The sequence below is a fragment of the Nerophis lumbriciformis genome, linkage group LG31, assembly GCF_033978685.3.
Source record: "Nerophis lumbriciformis linkage group LG31, RoL_Nlum_v2.1, whole genome shotgun sequence".
Taxonomy (NCBI): Eukaryota; Metazoa; Chordata; class Actinopteri; order Syngnathiformes; family Syngnathidae; genus Nerophis; species Nerophis lumbriciformis.
Genome location: NC_084578.2, coordinates 2,581,601 through 2,607,500, shown reverse-complemented (window position 1 = coordinate 2,607,500; position 25,900 = coordinate 2,581,601). Strand labels below are relative to the sequence as shown.

Below are 25,900 nucleotides of genomic sequence, written 5' to 3'. Positions count from 1 at the left end.
TTGTTACACATCTATTGTAAATTATTCCATGACATATTTATTGATATTAATTATTATATTAGGCCAGGGTCAAATGGGACAGAATACAAAATAAATTGTTATTTTGGGAAATCATCAAATGTTGAAATATTCCAATCAACAGTAAAGAAATGCATATTTTTTTTACACATCTATTGGAAATTATTTCATGACATATTTATTGGAGGGTCAAATGGGACAGAATACAAAATAAATGATTATATTGGGAAATCAAAAATGTTTGAAATATTCCAATTAACAGTAAAGAAATGCATATTTTTTTACACATCTATTGGAAATTGATTCATTTTGTCTCATTTGACCCGTCATATTTTTCAGACCGGATGTATCACCCCGCGCTTTTATTGTGAACTTCGGAAGTGGTCTTGCCGACCGCAACGTGTGACGCCGAGACGAATACACAAAATACAAAATACAAATACAAAATAAATGATTATATTGGGACATTATTCCAATTAACAGTAAAGAAATGCATATTTTTTACACATCTATTGGAAATTGATTCATTTTGTCTCATTTGACCCGTCATATTTTTCAGACCGGATGTATCGCCCCGCGCTTTTATTGTGAACTCCGGAAGTAGTCTTGACGACCGCAACGTGTGACGCCGAGACGAATACACAAAATACAAAATACAAATACAAAATAAATGATTATATTGGGACATCATCAAATGTTGAATTATTCCAATTAACAGTAAAGAAATGCATATTTTTTTACACATCTATTGGAAATTGATTCATTTTGTCTCATTTGACCCGTCATATTTTTCCGACCGGATGTATCGCCCCGCGCTTTTATTGTGAACTCCGGAAGTGGTCTTGACGATCGCAACGTGTGACGCCGAGACGAATACACAAAATACAAAATACAAATACAAAATAAATTATTATATTGGGAAATCAAAAATGTTTGAAATATTCTAATTAACAGTAAAAAAATGCATATTTTCTACACATCTATTGGAAATTGATTCATTTTGTCTCATTTGACCCGTCATATTTTTCAGACCGGATGTATCACCCCGCGCTTTTATTGTGAACTCCGGAAGTGGTCTTGACGATCGCAACGTGTGACGCCGAGACGAATACACAAAATACAAAATACAAATACAAAATAAATTATTATATTGGGAAATCAAAAATGTTTGAAATATTCTAATTAACAGTAAAGAAATGCATATTTTCTACACATCTATTGGAAATTGATTCATTTTGTCTCATTTGACCCGTCATATTTTTCAGACCGGATGTATCGCCCCGCGCTTTTATTGTGAACTCCGGAAGTGGTCTTGACGACCGCAACGTGTGACGCCGAGACGAATACACAAAATACAAAATACAAATACAAAATAAATGATTATATTGGGACATTATTCCAATTAACAGCAAAGAAATGCATATTTTTTACACATCTATTGGAAATTGATTCATTTTGTCTCATTTGACCCGTCATATTTTTCAGACCGGATGTATCGCCCCGCGCTTTTATTGTGAACTCCGGAAGTGGTCTTGCCGACCGCAACGTGTGACGCCGAGACGAATACACAAAATACAAAATACAAAATAAATGATTATATTGGGACATCATCAAATGTTGAATTATTCCAATTAACAGTAAAGAAATGCATATTTTTTTACACATCTATTGGAAATTGATTCATTTTGTCTCATTTGACCCGTCATATTTTTCAGACCGGATGTATCACCCCGCGCTTTTATTGTGAACTCCGGAAGTGGTCTTGACGACCGCAACGTGTGACGCCGAGACGAATACACAAAATACAAATACAAAATAAATGATTATATTGGGACATCATCAAATGTTGAATTATTCCAATTAACAGTAAAGAAATGCATATTTTTTTACACATCTATTGGAAATTGATTCATTTTGTCTCATTTGACCCGTCATATTTTTCAGACCGGATGTATCACCCCGCGCTTTTATTGTGAACTCCGGAAGTGGTCTTGACGACCGCAACGTGTGACGCCGAGACGAATACACAAAATACAAAATAAATGATTATATTGGGAAATCATCAAATGTTGAATTATTCCAATTAACAGTAAATAAAAGCATATTTTTTGACACATCTTTTGGAAATTGATTCATTTTGTCTCATTTGACCCGTCATATTTTTCAGACCGGATGTATCGCCCCGCGCTTTTATTGTGAACTCCGGAAGTAGTCTTGACGACCGCAACGTGTGACGCCGAGACGAATACACAAAATACAAAATACAAATACAAAATAAATGATTATATTGGGACATCATCAAATGTTGAATTATTCCAATTAACAGTAAAGAAATGCATATTTTTTACACATCTATTGGAAATTGATTAATTTTGTCTCATTTGACCCGTCATATTTTTCAGACCGGATGTATCGCCCCGCGCTTTTATTGTGAACTCCGGAAGTGGTCTTGCCGACCGCAACGTGTGACGCCGAGACGAATACACAAAATACAAAATACAAAATAAATGATTATATTGGGACATCATCAAATGTTGAATTATTCCAATTAACAGTAAAGAAATGCATATTTTTTACACATCTATTGGAAATTGATTCATTTTGTCTCATTTGACCCGTCATATTTTTCAGACCGGATGTATCACCCCGCGCTTTTATTGTGAATTATTGTGAACTCCGGAAGTACACAAAATACAAAATACAAATATAAAATAAATGATTATATTGGGACATAATCAAATGTTGAATTATTCCAATTAACAGTAAAGAAATGCATATTTTTTTACACATCTATGTTATGTTATTGTTTTAAATAACACATCGTTGGATGACTTGCAGAACTGTCTTTTAATCACGATCACATATTACAAACGCTACTTCAACACTCGTGCGTACAAGGTGTGTACCTCTCTGAAGAGTCCTACCTGACACATCCTATATATTGGTTCCTAGTCATTTGTAGACTTACTACCACCATGTGGTCAAACACTATCATTACATCCCCCTTTCTAAACTAAGCACCCATTGCTAATACAATGTTTGTATTAAACAAATAACTTGTTTTTCTATCTTGACCACATGAATATGCAATCTTTTCAAAAACTATCCATGCACCACAGTATTACAAAACATTTAAAATATTTAAAAAAACATGAACTCTTTAGCTTGTCAATCAGTTTGATATTATACAAGTTCAATAATACACGTAGTCATCATTCACAGGTTTCTTGATCTGCCTTGTGGATCTTCTCAACACAGGTTCAGGATCGTCAGTCACATCTTCATTCATGTGCTGCATTGGCATTGTTTCACAGTCAGTGGGTGTAGATGAAACCTCGGACTCAGCTGTTGCTTGGTTTGAAACAGTCGGTGTAGATGAAACCTCGGACTCGGTTGTTTCTTGGTTTGGAACAGTCTCTGGAACCCTCAGCAAACTGCGACGATTGCGACGTAGTATCTGTCCTTCTTCACTCCTCACAGTATATGATCGTGGTGATGTTTCTTGAAGAACAGTAGCTTTGGTTTTCCAACCATCAGGACCTTCAATTCTCACTGTGTCACTTGGTGATAGTAGTGGGAGCGATTTGGCTGCTTTGTCATAAAACGACTTCTGCTTTAGCTTTTGTTGCTTTAGCTTCCGTTGTACTTTTTGACTCTGCGTTGGTGTAGACATACTTGGTAGCGTAGTACGAAGCTTTCTGTTCATCAGTAGTTCAGAGGGTGACAAGCCACACTCAAGAGGTGTTGCTCTGTAGCTAAGTAGTGCTAGGTATGGATCAGAGTTACTATCCACTGCTTTCTTCAAAAGTTGTTTGAGAATATGTACTCCTTTCTCAGCCTTTCCATTTGACTGTGCGTACAGAGGGCTTGACGTCACGTGTCTGAAATCATAGTGTTTTGCAAATTGCTGCCACTCTTTACTGTTGAAACATGGTCCATTGTCACTCACCACAGTATGCGGTATACCATGTCTAGCAAATATAGATTTGACATGCGTGATCACACAGTTTGATGATGTGCTTGATAGCAAAGCCATTTCAGGGAAATTAGAATAGTAGTCAATTACAACAACATACTCTTTGCCCTTCAAATAAAACAAGTCCATTCCCACTTTCTGCCATGGTGCAGTAAGAACTTCAGGCAATATCATGGGTTCTTTGGTTTGTTTGTTTCTGTATTTTTGACATGTTGAACATCTGCCAATCATGTTGTCAATGTCTTTGTTGATTCCAGGCCAGTATACAGTGTCGCGTGCTCGTCTCTTGCACTTTTCAATCCCTAGATGACCTTCATGGATTCTTTGTAGTATATCCTGCCTCAATGTTTGTGGAATGACTATTCGGTTTCGCTTCAGTAAAAGTCCATCCACAACACTTAGTTCACCTCTAACATGGAAGAACCGTGGGCTGGAACGTGGAGGCCATCCATTCTGCATGTTGGTAATAACACGCTGCAACTCTTCATCTTTTGCCGTTTCCTCAGCGATTTGTTGTGATTTTATGTCTGACACTGGGAGTGTAGCTGACACCATATTCACATGGTTTTGTACATCCTCTTCAGTAGCACTGACGCTGTTTTTCATGGGTGCTCTTGAGAGTGCATCAGCCAGTATCAAGTGCTTTCCAGGTGTGTAGATGAGCTGAAAATCATATGGCTGCATCTTCATCATGAAACGTTGTATTCGTGGTGTCATGTCATTCAAGTTTTTCTTGATGATGGAAACTAGTGGGCGATGGTCTGTTTCTACAGTGAAGGTAGGGAGACCATAAACATAGTTGTGGAAGCTCTGCAGGCCATATGCTAACCCTAGACATTCCTTTTCTATTTGAGCATACCTACATTCAGCCTGTGTCATGGATCGTGATGCATAGGCTACTGGTTTCCAGTGTTCATCATCAGCCTGTAGTAAAACTCCACCCAGTCCATCTTTTGAAGCATCTGTTGACACCTTTGTTTTCTTTGTAGGGTCGAAGAACGTCAGCACAGGTGCAGTAGTGAGTGTTTCCTTCAGTCTCTGCCACTCATTCTCGTGCCTGGACGTCCACTTGAACTCTGTGTCATTGTGAAGGAGTTCACGAATGCAGGATGTTTTCACAGCAAGGTTTGGGATGAACTTGCCAATATAGTTGACCACGCCCAATATACGCTGTACACCTGTCTTGTCTGTGGGACTCGGCATTCTTTGTATGGCGTGTATTTTTTCATCATCAGGTTGAACGCCATGTGCACTGAGCTTGTCTCCCAGAAAAATTATCTCTGACACTCCAAACTGACACTTATTTTTGTTTACTTTGAGTCCATATTGTTGTACTCTTTCCAACACTTTGGTCAGCCTTTCGTTGTGTTCTTTTGCTGTTCTTCCCCACACAGCAATGTCGTCAATGTACGCTCGCACGCCTTCCAAGCCTTCAATGATATGTTCCATTGCTCTATGGAATATTTCTGATGCAGATTTGATCCCAAATGGTAGGCGTTGGAAGCAGTAGCGACCAAAAGGCGTGTTGAAAGTGCAGTATTTGCTACTGTTTTCGTCTAGTTTGATTTGCCAAAAGCCATTTGACGCATCCAATTTTGAGAAATATTTTGCACCAGCCATCTCACTGGCTATTTCTTCACGTTTTGGTATTTGGTAGTGCTCACGTTTTATGTTTTCATTCAAGTCTTTTGGATCCATGCATATTCTTAGATCGCCATTTTTCTTTTTCACACAGACCATGGAGTTTACCCAATCTGTTGGTTCCTCAATTTTCTTTATTACACCCAGTGTTGTCATCCGGTCCAGTTCCTTTTTGAGACGCTCTTTAAGTGCTGCTGGAACTCTTCGCGCTGCATGGACAACTGGACGTGCCTGCTCTTTAAGCTGTATTTTGTATGTAAAAGGTAAAGCACCAAAACCAGTGAACACACCAGCGTAGTTCTGCACTATTGAATCAGTTTCAATTTTTTGAGCGCTCACATCTGTGTTCACAAGATACACTCTTTTCACCAGTCCTAAAACTTCACATGCTTTGTCACCCAATATTGACTCGCGTTCTTCAGTGACAACTGAAAATAGCAGGTAGTGCACTTTTCCTTTTACAGTGACTCTCAATTTGCATGTGCCCAGACTGTCAATGCTACGACCATTGTAGTCTTTCAGTACAACTGTTGTTTTGTGGATTTTCGGTTTTTCTCTCAATTCCTTGATGTCTGACATGTTGATCAAGTTTGCCTTTGCACCAGTATCTAGTTTCATGTTAACTCGAGTTCCATTTATTTGTAGCGGTGCAATCCACTTGTCTTTTTCAACAGCATTGACTACTTCTTCAGTTTTATTTTCACTGTTCACTAGGCCAACAAAGAATGTTTCACCCAGATCAGTGTCCTCCACTACATTGACAGATTTTTCCTTTTTAGCGCATGGTTTTCCTTTAGCAAAACATTGTTTGGCAAAGTGATTTTTTCCATAGCATTTGGAACACTGCTTACCAAATGCTGGACACTGCTTTGGCTTGTGCTGCGATCCACAGCGCTTGCATTGGAACATGACGTCACTCTTCTGCTGTGCAGGCTGCGACTTCCATCCCCTTGACACGACATGCACATTGTCGCCTCCCACGCTGATGGCTGCGGTGGACGCCATTTCACCAAACGTCTTGACGTGCATCTGTGACAATTCTGCTGCATGACAAATTTTAATGGCATTCTCCAACGACAATTCTGTCTCTCTCAACAGTCTTTCTCTGACTTTTTTGTCTTCTATGCCACATACAATCTGATCCCTTATCATAGAGTCCTTCAGTGTAGCAAAGTTGCAAGTTTGTGCTTTCAGCCTCAAATCAGTCACAAAACTGTCAAAACTTTCTCCATGAGCTTGCACTTTTGAACGGAACACATATCTTTCATATGTCTCATTCTTCTTGGGAGAGCAATGCGCATCAAACTTTTCAATGACAACTTCCAACTTGTTTTTTTCATCTGGATTGTCAAACACAAAAGTGTTGTAAACTTCAATGGCATGTGGGCCTGCTATTGTAAGCAGTAACGCTACCTTCCTTGCATCCGGCTTATCCTGCAGTGCCATGGCCGCCATGTACAGCTGGAACTGCTGCTTGAAGGTGCGCCAATTGCTGTCGACATTTCCACTTAGCTTCAGCTTTTCAGGTGGCTTCAAATCCATGTCGCTTTTCACAATACACCACTTCAATTTTCGTTCACTCCTGGTACCATGTTATGTTATTGTTTTAAATAACACATCGTTGGATGACTTGCAGAACTGTCTTTTAATCACGATCACATATTACAAACGCTACTTCAACACTCGTGCGTACAAGGTGTGTACCTCTCTGAAGAGTCCTACCTGACACATCCTATATATTGGTTCCTAGTCATTTGTAGACTTACTACCACCATGTGGTCAAACACTATCATTACAATCTATTGGAAATTATTTCATGACATATTTATTGGAGGGTCAAATGGGACAGAATACAAAATAAATTATTATATTGGGAAATCAAAAATGTTTGAAATATTCCAATTAACAGTAAAGAAATGCATATTTTTACACATCTATTGGAAATTGATTCATTTTGTCTCATTTGACCCGTCATATTTTTCAGACCGGATGTATCGCCCCGCGCTTTTATTGTGAACTCCGGAAGTGGTCTTGCCGACCGCAACGTGTGACGCCGAGACGAATACACAAAATACAAAATACGAATACAAAATAAATGATTATATTGGGACATTATTCCAATTATCAGTAAAGAAATGCATATTTTTTACACATCTATTGGAAATTGATTCATTTTGTCTCATTTGACCGGTCATATTTTTCAGACCGGATGTATCGCCCCGCGCTTTTATTGTGAACTCCGGAAGTGGTCTTGCCGACCGCAACGTGTGACGCCGAGACGAATACACAAAATACAAAATACAAATACAAAATAAATGATTATATTGGGACATCATCAAATGTTGAATTATTCCAATTAACAGTAAAGAAATGCATTTTTTTTACACATCTATTGGAAATTATTTCATGACATATTTATTGGAGGGTCAAATGGGACAGAATACAAAATACATTATTATATTGGGAAATCAAAAATGTTTGAAATATTCCAATTAACAGTAAATAAATGCATATTTTTTTACACATCTATTGATTCATTTTGTCTCATTTGACCCGTCATATTTTTCAGACCGGATGTATCGCCCCGCGCTTTTATTGTGAACTCCGGAAGTGGTCTTGACGACCGCAACGTGTGACGCCGAGACGAATACACAAAATACAAAATACAAATACAAAATAAATGATTATATTGGGACATTATTCCAATTAACAGTAAAGAAATGCATATTTTTTACACATCTATTGGAAATTGTTTCATTTTGTCTCATTTGACCCGTCATATTTTTCAGACCGGATGTATCACCCCGCGCTTTTATTGTGAACTCCGGAAGTGGTCTTGCCGACCGCAACGTGTGACGCCGAGACGAATAGACAAAATACAAAATACAAATACAAAATAAATGATTATATTGGGACATTATTCCAATTAACAGTAAAGAAATGCATATTTTCGACACATCTATTGGAAATTGATTCATTTTGTCTCATTTGACCCGTCATATTTTTCAGACCGGATGTATCACCCCGCGCTTTTATTGTGAACTCCGGAAGTGGTCTTGCCGACCGCAACGTGTGACGCCGAGACGAATACACAAAATACAAAATACAAATACAAAATGATTATATTGGGACATCATCAAATGTTGAAATATTCCAATTAACAGTAAAGAAATGCATATTTTTTTACACATTTATTGGAAATTATTTCATGACATATTTATTGGAGCGTCAAATGGGACAGAATACAAAATAAATTATTATATTGGGACATCATCAAATGTTGAATTATTCCAATTAACAGTAAAGAAATGCATATTTTTTACACATCTATTGGAAATTGATTCATTTTGTCTCATTTGACCCGTCATATTTTTCAAACCGGATGTATCACCCCGCGCTTTTATTCTGAACTCCGGAAGTGGTCTTGCCGACCGCAACGTGTGACACCGAGACGAATACACAAAATACAAAATACAAATTCAATGATTATATTGGGACATCATCAAATGTTGAATTATTCCAATTAACAGTAAATAAATGCATATTTTTTACACATCTATTGGAAATTGATTCATTTTGTCTCATTTGACTCGTCATATTTTTCAGACCGGATGTATCACCCCGCGCTTTTATTGTGAATTATTGTGAACTCCGGAAGTACACAAAATACAAAATACAAATATAAAATAAATGATTATATTGGGACATAATCAAATGTTGAATTATTCAAATTAACGGTAAAGAAATGCATATTTTTTTACACATCTATTGGAAATTGATTCATTTTGTCTCATTTGACCCGTCATATTTTTCAGACCGGATGTATCGCCCCGCGCTTTTATTGTGAACTCCGGAAGTGGTCTTGCCGACCGCAACATGTGACGCCGAGACGAATACACAAAATACAAAATACAAATATAAAATAAATGATTATATTGGGACATAATCAAATGTTGAATTGTTCCAATTAACAGTAAAGAAATGCATATTTTTTACACATCTATTGGAAATTGATTCATTTTGTCTCATTTGACCCGTCATATTTTTCAGACCGGATGTATCGCCCCGCGCTTTTATTGTGAACTCCGGAAGTGGTCTTGACGACCGCAACGTGTGACGCCGAGACGAAGATAAAAGTGTTTTATGTACTTACTTTGATTATTATTTCTCAACTGTTTGTAAATGTTGACATTTATAAAAAAAAATAAAAGGTTTATTAAAAAATAATAATAATAATAATAAAAAAATAAAAGTGTTTGGCCGCCGTCTTCCTCCGCGTGGATCTCCCACGACCTTCACACAAACGCCCGTCACTTCAATCGGCCCCCAGACCCGAAAAAGAAGCCCCTTTCACGGGCGTGTGGAGCATCGTACGCCTCGTAGACGATCTTCGCGTCGGCCTCCGCTGCTGACGCGCGTCGGTCCGTCACGTGACGTGTGGAATGTTAACAATGCAGCGAGTGTCCAACTTTGTGCCTCATTTCTTCTTCTTCTTCTCCTCCTCCTCGCTCCGCTTCTTTTTTCTCTTCTTCTTCTTCTTCTTCTCCTTCTTCTTCTCCTTCTCCTAAGTCTTCATCTTCTGCTCCAAAATGGAGGCGGCTATCATCACTTTTCCTCGCCCGCGTCGGCCCCTCTGAGCCCGCCGGAGACCCTCCGAGCCCCGGCCAGGAGCTCCAAGAAGCACCGGACGGGAGGACCAGAATACAAATTAGAGGGAGAAAAGAAAAAAAAAAGTTTGTCTTCGGAAGGAATGGAAAGTATTTAAGAGTTGTTCGTCACATGGTGAGCACTGAGCGTTTCTTGGACTTTTATGTGGAAGTTGAGTGTGGAAAGTGAAGATGGTGGTCGTGCTAACGTGCTAACGTGCTAACATGGCTGCGTGGGAATGTGTGGGCTTTTTTTTTAATCCGCTTCTTTTTCCGACAAGACAGTAAAAGTGTAAAACTGGCATTTCCACATTTTTCCACGGTCCTCTATGTGCGTGCGTGCGCATGCGTGGTGGTGCATGACAGACAGCAGCTCTGTGTTGTTTTTAGCTTTCCCTGCAAATATTCCACGCTATTATTACATATTCTATTATTATTATTATTATTATCACACATGTCTTATCCTCTGAGCGGGGCTTCAAGAACATTATTTTACTCTAACTTTGAGTGTGTATGTGTGTGTGTGTGTGTGTGTGTGTGTGTGTGTGTGTGTGTGTGTGTGTGTGTGTGTGTGTGCGTGTGTGTGTGTGTGTGTGTGTGTGTGTGTGTGTGTGTGTGTGTGTGTGTGTGTGTGTGTGTGATGTCTGAAGGAGTGTTTTCATGCTCATTTATAACTACTTGTAAATATTTGTCTGATAAATATGATGATTGATTGTTTGCTAAATATGATGATTGTTGGATAAATATGATGATTGTTGGATAAATATGATTGATTGTTGGATAAATATGATGATTGTCGGATAAATGTGATGATTGTTGGATAAATATGATGATTGATTGTTTGCTAAATATGATGATTGTTGGATAAATATGATGATTGTTGGATAAATATGATGGTTGTTGGATAAATATGATGATTGATTGTTTGCTAAATATGATGATTGTTGGATAAATATGATGATTGATTGTTGGATAAATATGATGATTGTTGGATAAATATGATGGTTGTTGGATAAATATGATGATTGATCGTTGGATAAATATGATGATCGCTTGTTGGATAAATATGTTGATTGTTGGGTAAATATGTTGATTGTTGTATAAATATGATGATTGATTGTTGGATAAATATGATGATTGATTGTCGGATAAATATGATGATTGATTGTTGGATAAATATGATGATTGTTGGATAAATATGATGATTGTTGGATAAATATGATGATTAATTGTTGGATAAATATGATGATTGTTGGATAAATATGATGATTGATTGTTGGATAAATATGATGATTGATCGTTGGATAAATATGATGATCGCTTGTTGGATAAATATGTTGATTGTTGGCTAAATAACAATGATTATTGGATAAATATGATGATTGATTGTTGGATAAATATGATGATTGTTGGGTAAATATGTTGATTGTTGGCTAAATACGATGATTGTTGGATAAATATGATGATTGATTGTCGGATAAATATGATGATTGATTGTTGGATAAATATGATGATTGTTGGATAAATATGATGATTGATTGTTGGATAAATATGATGATTGTTGGATAAATATGATGATTGACTGCCAGATAAATATGATGATTGATTGGTGGATAAATATGATGATTGATTGTTGGATAAATATGATGATTGTTGGATGAATATGTTGATTGTTGGCTAAATACGATGATTGTTGGATAAATATGATGATTGATTGTTGGATAAATATGATGATTGATTGTTGGATAAATATGATGATTGTTGGATAAATAGGTTGATTGTTGAATAAATATGTTGATTGTTGGTTAAATACGATGATTGTTGGATAAATATGATGATTGATTGTTGGAGAAATATGATGATTGATTGTTGGATAAATATGATGATTGTTGGATAAATATGTTGATTGTTGGTTAAATACGATGATTGTTGGATAAATATGATGATTGATTGTTGGATAAATATGATGATTGATTGTTGGATAAATATGATGATTGTTGGATAAATATGTTGATTGTTGAATAAATATGTTGATTGTTGGCTAAATACGATGATTGTTGGATAAATATGATGATTGATTGTTGGATAAATATGATGATTGATTGTTGGATAAATATAATGATTGTTGGATAAATATGATGATTGATTGTTGGATAAATATGATGATTGTTGGATGAATATGTTGATTGTTGGCTAAATACGATGATTGTTGGATAAATATGATGATTGATTGTTGAATAAATATGATGATTGATTGTTGAATAAATATGATGATTGATTGTTGGATAAATATGATGATTGTTGGATAAATATGTTGATTGTTGGGTAAATATGTTGATTGTTGGCTAAATACGATGATTGTTGGATAAATATGATGATTGATTGTTGGATAAATATGATGATTGATTGTTGAATAAATATGATGATTGTTGGATAAATAGGTTGATTGTTGAATAAATATGTTGATTGTTGGTTAAATACGATGATTGTTGGATAAATATGATGATTGATTGTTGGAGAAATATGATGATTGATTGTTGGATAAATATGATGATTGTTGGATAAATATGATGATTGTTGGATAAATATGATGATTGTTGGATAAATATGTTGATTGTTGGTTAAATACGATGATTGTTGGATAAATATGATGATTGATTGTTGGATAAATATGATGATTGATTGTTGGATAAATATGATGATTGTTGGATAAATATGTTGATTGTTGAATAAATATGTTGATTGTTGGCTAAATACGATGATTGTTGGATAAATATGATGATTGATTGTTGGATAAATATGATGATTGATTGTTGGATAAATATAATGATTGTTGGATAAATATGATGATTGATTGTTGGATAAATATGATGATTGTTGGATGAATATGTTGATTGTTGGCTAAATACGATGATTGTTGGATAAATATGATGATTGATTGTTGAATAAATATGATGATTGATTGTTGAATAAATATGATGATTGATTGTTGGATAAATATGATGATTGTTGGATAAATATGTTGATTGTTGGGTAAATATGTTGATTGTTGGCTAAATACGATGATTGTTGGATAAATATGATGATTGATTGTTGGATAAATATGATGATTGATTGTTGAATAAATATGATGATTGTTGGATAAATATGATGATTGATTGTTGGATAAATATGATGATTGTTGGATACATATGATGATTGTTGGATAAATATGTTGATTGTTGGTTAAATACGATGATTGTTGGATAAATATGATGATTGATTGTTGGAGAAATATGATGATTGATTGTTGGATAAATATGATGATTGATTGTTGGATAAATATGATGATTGTTGGATAAATATGATGATTGATTGTTGGATAAATATGATGATTGTTGGATACATATGATGATTGTTGGATAAATATGTTGATTGTTGGTTAAATACGATGATTGTTGGATAAATATGATGATTGATTGTTGGAGAAATATGATGATTGATTGTTGGATAAATATGATGATTGTTGGATAAATATGATGATTGTTGGATACATATGATGATTGTTGGATAAATATGTTGATTGTTGGTTAAATACGATGATTGTTGGATAAATATGATGATTGATTGTTGGATAAATATGATGATTGATTGTTGGATAAATATGATGATTGTTGGATAAATATGTTGATTGTTGAATAAATATGTTGATTGTTGGCTAAATACGATGATTGTTGGATAAATATGATGATTGATTGTTGGATAAATATGATGATTGATTGTTGGATAAATATAATGATTGTTGGATAAATATGATGATTGATTGTTGGATAAATATGATGATTGTTGGATGAATATGTTGATTGTTGGCTAAATACGATGATTGTTGGATAAATATGATGATTGATTGTTGAATAAATATGATGATTGATTGTTGAATAAATATGATGATTGATTGTTGGATAAATATGATGATTGTTGGATAAATATGTTGATTGTTGGGTAAATATGTTGATTGTTGGCTAAATACGATGATTGATTGTTGGATAAATATGATGATTGATTGTCGGATAAATATGATGATTGTTGGATAAATATGTTGATTGTTGGCTAAATACGATGATTGTTGGATAAATATGATGATTGATTGTTGGCTAAATATGATGATTGTTGGATAAATATGTTGATTGTTGGCTAAATACGATGATTGTTGGATAGATATGATGATTGATTGTTGGACAAATATGATGATTGTTGGATAAATATGATGATTGATTGTTGGATAAATATGATGATTGTTGGATAAATATGATGATTGATTGTCAGATAAATATGATGATTGTTGGATAAATATGTTGATTGTTGGCTAAATACGATGATTGTTGGATAAATATGATGATTGATTGTTGGATAAATATGATGATTGTTGGATAAATATGATGATTGATTGTTGGATAAATATGATGATTGTTGGCTAAATATGATGATTGATTGTTGGATAAATATGATGATTGTTGGATACATATGATGATTGATTGTTGGATAAATATGATGATTGATTGTTGGATAAATATGATGATTGTTGGATAAATATGTTGATTGTTGGCTAAATATGATGATTGATTGTTGGATAAATATGATGATTGTTGGATAAATATGTTGATTGTTGGCTAAATACGATGATTGTTGGATAAATATGATGATTGATTGTTGGATAAATATGATGATTGATTGTTGGATAAATATGATGATTGTTGGATAAATATGTTGATTGTTGGCTAAATATGATGATTGTTGGATAAATATGTTGATTGTTGGATAAATATGATGATTGATTGTTGGATACATATGATGATTGTTGGATACATATGATGATTGATTGTTGGATAAATATGATGATTGATTGTTGGATAAATATGATGATTGTTGGATACATATGATGATTGATTGTTGGATAAATATGATGATTGATTGTTGGATAAATATGATGATTGATTGTTGGATAAATATGATAATTGTTGGATAAATATGTTGATTGTTGGCTAAATATGATGATTGTTGGATAAATATGTTGATTGTTGGATAAATATGATGATTGATTGTTGGATAAATATGATGATTGTTGGATACATATGATGATTGATTGTTGGATAAATATGATGATTGTTGGATAAATATGATGATTGATTGTTGGATAAATATGATGATTGATTGTTGGATAAATATGATGATTGTTGGATAAATATGATGATTGATTGTTGGATAAATATGATGATTGTTGGATACATATGATGATTGATTGTTGGATAAATATGATGATTGTTGGATAAATTTGTTGATTGTTGGCTAAATACGATGATTGTTGGATAAATATGATGATTGATTGTTGAATAAATATGATGATTGATTGTTGAATAAATATGATGATTGATTGTTGGATAAATATGATGATTGTTGGATAAATATGTTGATTGTTGGGTAAATATGTTGATTGTTGGCTAAATACGATGATTGTTGGATAAATATGATGATTGATTGTTGGATAAATATGATGATTGATTGTTGGATAAATATGATGATTGTTGGATAAATATGATGATTGATTGTTGGATAAATATGATGATTGTTGGATACATATGATGATTGTTGGATAAATATGTTGATTGTTGGTTAAATACGATGATTGTTGGATAAATATGATGATTGATTGTTGGAGAAATATGATGATTGATTGTTGGATAAATATGATGATTGATTGTTGGATAAATATGATGATTGTTGGATAAATATGATGATTGATTGTTGGATAAATATGATGATTGTTGGATACATATGATGATTGTTGGATAAATATGTTGATTGTTGGTTAAATACGATGATTGTTGGAGAAATATGATGATTGATTGTTGGAGAAATATGATGATTGATTGTTGGATAAATATGATGATTGTTGGATAAATATGATGATTGTTGGATACATATGATGATTGTTGGATAAATATGTTGATTGTTGGTTAAATACGATGATTGTTGGATAAATATGATGATTGATTGTTGGATAAATATGATGATTGATTGTTGGATAAATATGATGATTGTTGGATAAATATGTTGATTGTTGAATAAATATGTTGATTGTTGGCTAAATACGATGATTGTTGGATAAATATGATGATTGATTGTTGGATAAATATGATGATTGATTGTTGGATAAATATAATGATTGTTGGATAAATATGATGATTGATTGTTGGATAAATATGATGATTGTTGGATAAATATGATGATTGATTGTTGGATAAATATGATGATTGTTGGATAAATATGATGATTGATTGTTGAATAAATATGATGATTGATTGTTGAATAAATATGATGATTGATTGTTGGATAAATATGATGATTGTTGGATAAATATGTTGATTGTTGGGTAAATATGTTGATTGTTGGCTAAATACGATGATTGTTGGATAAATATGATGATTGATTGTTGGATAAATATGATGATTGATTGTTGGATAAATATGATGATTGATTGTCGGATAAATATGATGATTGTTGGATAAATATGTTGATTGTTGGCTAAATACGATGATTGTTGGATAAATATGATGATTGATTGTTGGCTAAATATGATGATTGTTGGATAAATATGTTGATTGTTGGCTAAATACGATGATTGTTGGATAGATATGATGATTGATTGTTGGACAAATATGATGATTGTTGGATAAATATGATGATTGATTGTTGGATAAATATGATGATTGTTGGATAAATATGATGATTGATTGTCAGATAAATATGATGATTGTTGGATAAATATGTTGATTGTTGGCTAAATACGATGATTGTTGGATAAATATGATGATTGATTGTTGGATAAATATGATGATTGTTGGATAAATATGATGATTGATTGTTGGATAAATATGATGATTGTTGGATACATATGATGATTGATTGTTGGATAAATATGATGATTGTTGGATACATATGATGATTGATTGTTGGATAAATATGATGATTGATTGTTGGATAAATATGATGATTGTTGGATAAATATGTTGATTGTTGAATAAATATGTTGATTGTTGGCTAAATACGATGATTGTTGGATAAATATGATGATTGATTGTTGGATAAATATGATGATTGATTGTTGGATAAATATAATGATTGTTGGATAAATATGATGATTGATTGTTGGATAAATATGATGATTGTTGGATGAATATGTTGATTGTTGGCTAAATACGATGATTGTTGGATAAATATGATGATTGATTGTTGAATAAATATGATGATTGATTGTTGAATAAATATGATGATTGATTGTTGGATAAATATGATGATTGTTGGATAAATATGTTGATTGTTGGGTAAATATGTTGATTGTTGGCTAAATACGATGATTGTTGGATAAATATGATGATTGATTGTTGGATAAATATGATGATTGATTGTTGAATAAATATGATGATTGTTGGATAAATAGGTTGATTGTTGAATAAATATGTTGATTGTTGGTTAAATACGATGATTGTTGGATAAATATGATGATTGATTGTTGGAGAAATATGATGATTGATTGTTGGATAAATATGATGATTGTTGGATAAATATGATGATTGTTGGATAAATATGATGATTGTTGGATAAATATGTTGATTGTTGGTTAAATACGATGATTGTTGGATAAATATGATGATTGATTGTTGGATAAATATGATGATTGATTGTTGGATAAATATGATGATTGTTGGATAAATATGTTGATTGTTGAATAAATATGTTGATTGTTGGCTAAATACGATGATTGTTGGATAAATATGATGATTGATTGTTGGATAAATATGATGATTGATTGTTGGATAAATATAATGATTGTTGGATAAATATGATGATTGATTGTTGGATAAATATGATGATTGTTGGATGAATATGTTGATTGTTGGCTAAATACGATGATTGTTGGATAAATATGATGATTGATTGTTGAATAAATATGATGATTGATTGTTGAATAAATATGATGATTGATTGTTGGATAAATATGATGATTGTTGGATAAATATGTTGATTGTTGGGTAAATATGTTGATTGTTGGCTAAATACGATGATTGTTGGATAAATATGATGATTGATTGTTGGATAAATATGATGATTGATTGTTGAATAAATATGATGATTGTTGGATAAATATGATGATTGATTGTTGGATAAATATGATGATTGTTGGATACATATGATGATTGTTGGATAAATATGTTGATTGTTGGTTAAATACGATGATTGTTGGATAAATATGATGATTGATTGTTGGAGAAATATGATGATTGATTGTTGGATAAATATGATGATTGATTGTTGGATAAATATGATGATTGTTGGATAAATATGATGATTGATTGTTGGATAAATATGATGATTGTTGGATACATATGATGATTGTTGGATAAATATGTTGATTGTTGGTTAAATACGATGATTGTTGGATAAATATGATGATTGATTGTTGGAGAAATATGATGATTGATTGTTGGATAAATATGATGATTGTTGGATAAATATGATGATTGTTGGATACATATGATGATTGTTGGATAAATATGTTGATTGTTGGTTAAATACGATGATTGTTGGATAAATATGATGATTGATTGTTGGATAAATATGATGATTGATTGTTGGATAAATATGATGATTGTTGGATAAATATGTTGATTGTTGAATAAATATGTTGATTGTTGGCTAAATACGATGATTGTTGGATAAATATGATGATTGATTGTTGGATAAATATGATGATTGATTGTTGGATAAATATAATGATTGTTGGATAAATATGATGATTGATTGTTGGATAAATATGATGATTGTTGGATGAATATGTTGATTGTTGGCTAAATACGATGATTGTTGGATAAATATGATGATTGATTGTTGAATAAATATGATGATTGATTGTTGAATAAATATGATGATTGATTGTTGGATAAATATGATGATTGTTGGATAAATATGTTGATTGTTGGGTAAATATGTTGATTGTTGGCTAAATACGATGATTGATTGTTGGATAAATATGATGATTGTTGGATAAATATGATGATTGATTGTTGGATAAATATGATGATTGATTGTTGGATAAATATGATGATTGATTGTCGGATAAATATGATGATTGTTGGATAAATATGTTGATTGTTGGCTAAATACGATGATTGTTGGATAAATATGATGATTGATTGTTGGCTAAATATGATGATTGTTGGATAAATATGTTGATTGTTGGCTAAATACGATGATTGTTGGATAGATATGATGATTGATTGTTGGACAAATATGATGATTGTTGGATAAATATGATGATTGATTGTTGGATAAATATGATGATTGTTGGATAAATATGATGATTGATTGTCAGATAAATATGATGATTGTTGGATAAATATGTTGATTGTTGGCTAAATACGATGATTGTTGGATAAATATGATGATTGATTGTTGGATAAATATGATGATTGTTGGATAAATATGATGATTGATTGTTGGATAAATATGATGATTGTTGGCTAAATATGATGATTGATTGTTGGATAAATATGATGATTGTTGGATACATATGATGATTGATTGTTGGATAAATATGATGATTGATTGTTGGATAAATATGATGATTGTTGGATAAATATGTTGATTGTTGGCTAAATATGATGATTGATTGTTGGATAAATATGATGATTGTTGGATAAATATGTTGATTGTTGGCTAAATACGATGATTGTTGGATAAATATGATGATTGATTGTTGGATAAATATGATGATTGATTGTTGGATAAATATGATGATTGTTGGATAAATATGTTGATTGTTGGCTAAATATGATGATTGTTGGATAAATATGTTGATTGTTGGATAAATATGATGATTGATTGTTGGATACATATGATGATTGTTGGATACATATGATGATTGATTGTTGGATAAATATGATGATTGATTGTTGGATAAATATGATGATTGTTGGATACATATGATGATTGATTGTTGGATAAATATGATGATTGATTGTTGGATAAATATGATGATTGATTGTTGGATAAATATGATAATTGTTGGATAAATATGTTGATTGTTGGCTAAATATGATGATTGTTGGATAAATATGTTGATTGTTGGATAAATATGATGATTGATTGTTGGATAAATATGATGATTGTTGGATACATATGATGATTGATTGTTGGATAAATATGATGATTGTTGGATAAATATGATGATTGATTGTTGGATAAATATGATGATTGATTGTTGGATAAATATGATGATTGTTGGATAAATATGATGATTGATTGTTGGATAAATATGATGATTGTTGGATACATATGATGATTGATTGTTGGATAAATATGATGATTGTTGGATAAATTTGTTGATTGTTGGCTAAATACGATGATTGTTGGATAAATATGATGATTGATTGTTGAATAAATATGATGATTGATTGTTGAATAAATATGATGATTGATTGTTGGATAAATATGATGATTGTTGGATAAATATGTTGATTGTTGGGTAAATATGTTGATTGTTGGCTAAATACGATGATTGTTGGATAAATATGATGATTGATTGTTGGATAAATATGATGATTGATTGTTGGATAAATATGATGATTGTTGGATAAATATGATGATTGATTGTTGGATAAATATGATGATTGTTGGATACATATGATGATTGTTGGATAAATATGTTGATTGTTGGTTAAATACGATGATTGTTGGATAAATATGATGATTGATTGTTGGAGAAATATGATGATTGATTGTTGGATAAATATGATGATTGATTGTTGGATAAATATGATGATTGTTGGATAAATATGATGATTGATTGTTGGATAAATATGATGATTGTTGGATACATATGATGATTGTTGGATAAATATGTTGATTGTTGGTTAAATACGATGATTGTTGGAGAAATATGATGATTGATTGTTGGAGAAATATGATGATTGATTGTTGGATAAATATGATGATTGTTGGATAAATATGATGATTGTTGGATACATATGATGATTGTTGGATAAATATGTTGATTGTTGGTTAAATACGATGATTGTTGGATAAATATGATGATTGATTGTTGGATAAATATGATGATTGATTGTTGGATAAATATGATGATTGTTGGATAAATATGTTGATTGTTGAATAAATATGTTGATTGTTGGCTAAATACGATGATTGTTGGATAAATATGATGATTGATTGTTGGATAAATATGATGATTGATTGTTGGATAAATATAATGATTGTTGGATAAATATGATGATTGATTGTTGGATAAATATGATGATTGTTGGATAAATATGATGATTGATTGTTGGATAAATATGATGATTGTTGGATAAATATGATGATTGATTGTTGGATAAATATGATGATTGTTGGATAAATATGATGATTGATTGTTAGATAAATATGATGATTGTTGGATGAATATGTTGATTGTTGGCTAAATACGATGATTGTTGGATAAATATGATGATTGATTGTTGAATAAATATGATGATTGATTGTTGAATAAATATGATGATTGATTGTTGGATAAATATGATGATTGTTGGATAAATATGTTGATTGTTGGGTAAATATGTTGATTGTTGGCTAAATACGATGATTGTTGGATAAATATGATGATTGATTGTTGGATAAATATGATGATTGATTGTTGGATAAATATGATGATTGATTGTCGGATAAATATGATGATTGTTGGATAAATATGTTGATTGTTGGCTAAATACGATGATTGTTGGATAAATATGATGATTGATTGTTGGCTAAATATGATGATTGTTGGATAAATATGATGATTGATTGTTGGATAAATATGATGATTGTTGGGTAAATATGTTGATTGTTGGCTAAATACGATGATTGTTGGATAAATATGATGATTGATTGTTGGATAAATATGATGATTGATTGTTGGATAAATATGATGATTGATTGTCGGATAAATATGATGATTGTTGGATAAATATGTTGATTGTTGGCTAAATACGATGATTGTTGGATAAATATGATGATTGATTGTTGGCTAAATATGATGATTGTTGGATAAATATGATGATTGATTGTTGGCTAAATACGATGATTGTTGGATAAATATGATGATTGATTGTTGGATAAATATGATGATTGATTGTTGGATAAATATGATGATTGATTGTCGGATAAATATGATGATTGTTGGATAAATATGTTGATTGTTGGCTAAATACGATGATTGTTGGATAGATATGATGATTGATTGTTGGACAAATATGATGATTGTTGGATAAATATGATGATTGATTGTTGGATAAATATGATGATTGTTGGATAAATATGATGATTGATTGTCAGGTAAATATGATGATTGTTGGATAAATATGTTGATTGTTGGCTAAATACGATGATTGTTGGATAAATATGATGATTGATTGTTGGATAAATATGATGATTGTTGGATAAATATGATGATTGATTGTTGGATAAATATGATGATTGTTGGATACATATGATGATTGATTGTTGGATAAATATGATGATTGTTGGATACATATGATGATTGATTGTTGGATAAATATGATGATTGATTGTTGGATAAATATGATGATTGTTGGATAAATATGTTGATTGTTGGCTAAATATGATGATTGATTGTTGGATAAATATGATGATTGTTGGATAAATATGTTGATTGTTGGCTAAATACGATGATTGTTGGATAAATATGATGATTGATTGTTGGATAAATATGATGATTGATTGTTGGATAAATATGATGATTGTTGGATAAATATGTTGATTGTTGGCTAAATATGATGATTGTTGGATAAATATGTTGATTGTTGGATAAATATGATGATTGATTGTTGGATAAATATGATGATTGTTGGATACATATGATGATTGATTGTTGGATAAATATGATGATTGATTGTTGGATAAATATGATGATTGTTGGATACATATGATGATTGATTGTTGGATAAATATGATGATTGATTGTTGGATAAATATGATGATTGATTGTTGGATAAATATGATGATTGTTGGATAAATATGTTGATTGTTGGCTAAATATGATGATTGTTGGATAAATATGTTGATTGTTGGATAAATATGATGATTGATTGTTGGATAAATATGATGATTGTTGGATACATATGATGATTGATTGTTGGATAAATATGATGATTGTTGGATAAATATGATGATTGATTGTTGGATAAATATGATGATTGATTGTTGGATAAATATGATGATTGATTGTTGGATAAATATGATGATTGTTGGATACATATGATGATTGATTGTTGGATAAATATGATGATTGTTGGATAAATTTGTTGATTGTTGGCTAAATACGATGATTGTTGGATAAATATGATGATTGATTGTTGGATAAATATGATGATTGATTGTTGGATAAATATGATGATTGATTGTTGGATAAAAATGCTGATTGTTGGATAAATAAGTCTAATGTCATGTGGGACAAAGGAGTTTTTGAGTCTATTAGTCCTGCACTTGGGATGAAGCAGTCTAGCACTGAACAGTCTAGCACTGAACAGTCTAGCACTGAACAGACTCCTCTGGCTACTGACAACTCTATGCAGAGAGTGACTGGCATCATCCAGGATGCTCACTAGTTTTTCCACAGTCCTCTTCTCTGCCACCGTCACCAGTGAGTCCACTTTTATTACCATCGTAGAACCTGATCAGTTTCTCCAGTCTGGAGCTGTCCTTCTTAGATGTACTGCCCCCCCAGCACACTACCATGTAGTACAGAACACTGGCAACCACAGACTGGTACTACATCCACAGACTAGTAGTACATCCACAGACTGCTAGTACAACCACAGACTGCTAGTACAACCACAGACTGATAGTACATCCACAGACTGGTAGTACATCCACAGACTGGTAGTACATCCACAGACTGCTAGTACAACCACAGACTGCTAGTACATCCACAGACTGGTAGTACATCCACAGACTGCTAGTACAACCACAGACTGCTAGTACATCCACAGACTGCTAGTACATCCACAGACTGCTAGTACAACCACAGACTGCTAGTACATCCACAGACTGGTAGTACAACCACAGACTGGTAGTACAACCACAGACTGGTAGTACATCCACAGACTGATAGTACAACCACAGACTGGTACTACATCCACAGACTGGTAGTACATCCACAGACTGGTACTACATCCACAGACTGGTAGTACATCCACAGACTGGTAGTACATCCACAGACTGCTAGTACAACCACAGACTGCTAGTACATCCACAGACTGCTAGTACATCCACAGACTGCTAGTACAACCACAGACTGGTAGTACATCCACAGACTGGTAGTACAACCACAGACTGGTAGTACAACCACAGACTGGTAGTACAACCACAGACTGCTAGTACATCCACAGACTGGTAGTACATCCACAGACTGGTAGTACATCCACAAGAGTATTCTACAGATGTTGAAGGTGCGCAGCCTCCTCAGGAAGTACAGCCTGCTCTGTCCTTTCCTGTACAAGTGGTCCCTGTTAACAGTCCAGCTGGATGGATGGATGGAGGGATGGATGACAGGTGGATGTGTGGTTGGATGGATGTATAGATGGATGACGGATGAAAAGGTGGACGTATAGATGGATGACAGGTAAATATATGGATGGATGACAGGTGGATGTATGGATGGTTGACATGTGGATGGATGGATGGATGGATGGATGTATGTATGTATGGGTGCATGTATTAGAGGGATGGCAGGTGGATGGATGGATAGATTTATGGATGGATGACAGGGGATGTGTAAATGGGTGTATGCATGGATGACAGGTGGATGAATGTATGGATGGATGATGTATGGATGGATGATGGATGAATGGTTATATGGATGGATTTATAGATGTATGGATTGATGTATGGATGATGTATGGATGGATGATGTATGAATGGTTATATGGATAGATTTATAGATGTATGGATGACAGATGGATGGATGGATGATGTATGGATGGATGATGGATGAATGGTTATATGGATGGATTTATAGATGTATGGATGGATGGATGGATGATGTATGGATGGATGATGGATGAATGGTTATATGGATGGATTTATAGATGTATGGATGACAGGTGGATGGATGGATGGATGGATGGATGATGGATGGATGGATGATATATGAATGGTTATATGGATGGATGTATAGATGTATGGATGACAGGTGGATGGATGGATGTATGGATGATATATGAATGGATGATGTATGAATGGTTATATGGATAGATTTATAGATGTATGGATGACAGATGGATGGATGGATGGATGATGTATGGATGGATGATGGATGAATGGTTATATGGATGGATGTATAGATGCATGGATGGATGGATGGATGGATGGATGGATGGATGGATGATGGATGGATGGATGGATGATATATGAATGGTTATATGGATAGATTTATAGATGTATGAATGCCAGGTGGATGTATGGATGGATGATATATGAATGGTTATATGGATGGATGTATAGATGTATGGATGACAGGGGGATGGAT

At 32.9% G+C, this 25,900-nt stretch overlaps 1 protein-coding gene across 1 annotated transcript in view; it reads left to right on the top strand.

The window, feature by feature from the left end:
• Positions 1-10,075: 10,075 nt before the first annotated feature.
• The window catches only part of lats2 (large tumor suppressor kinase 2), a 61,069-nt gene continuing 45,244 nt past the window's right edge, over positions 10,076-25,900 (top strand). The window contains exon 1 of the mRNA XM_061926095.1: positions 10,076-10,417. The gene's annotated coding sequence lies outside the window, so the exon portion shown is untranslated. The remainder of the gene's footprint in view (positions 10,418-25,900) is intronic.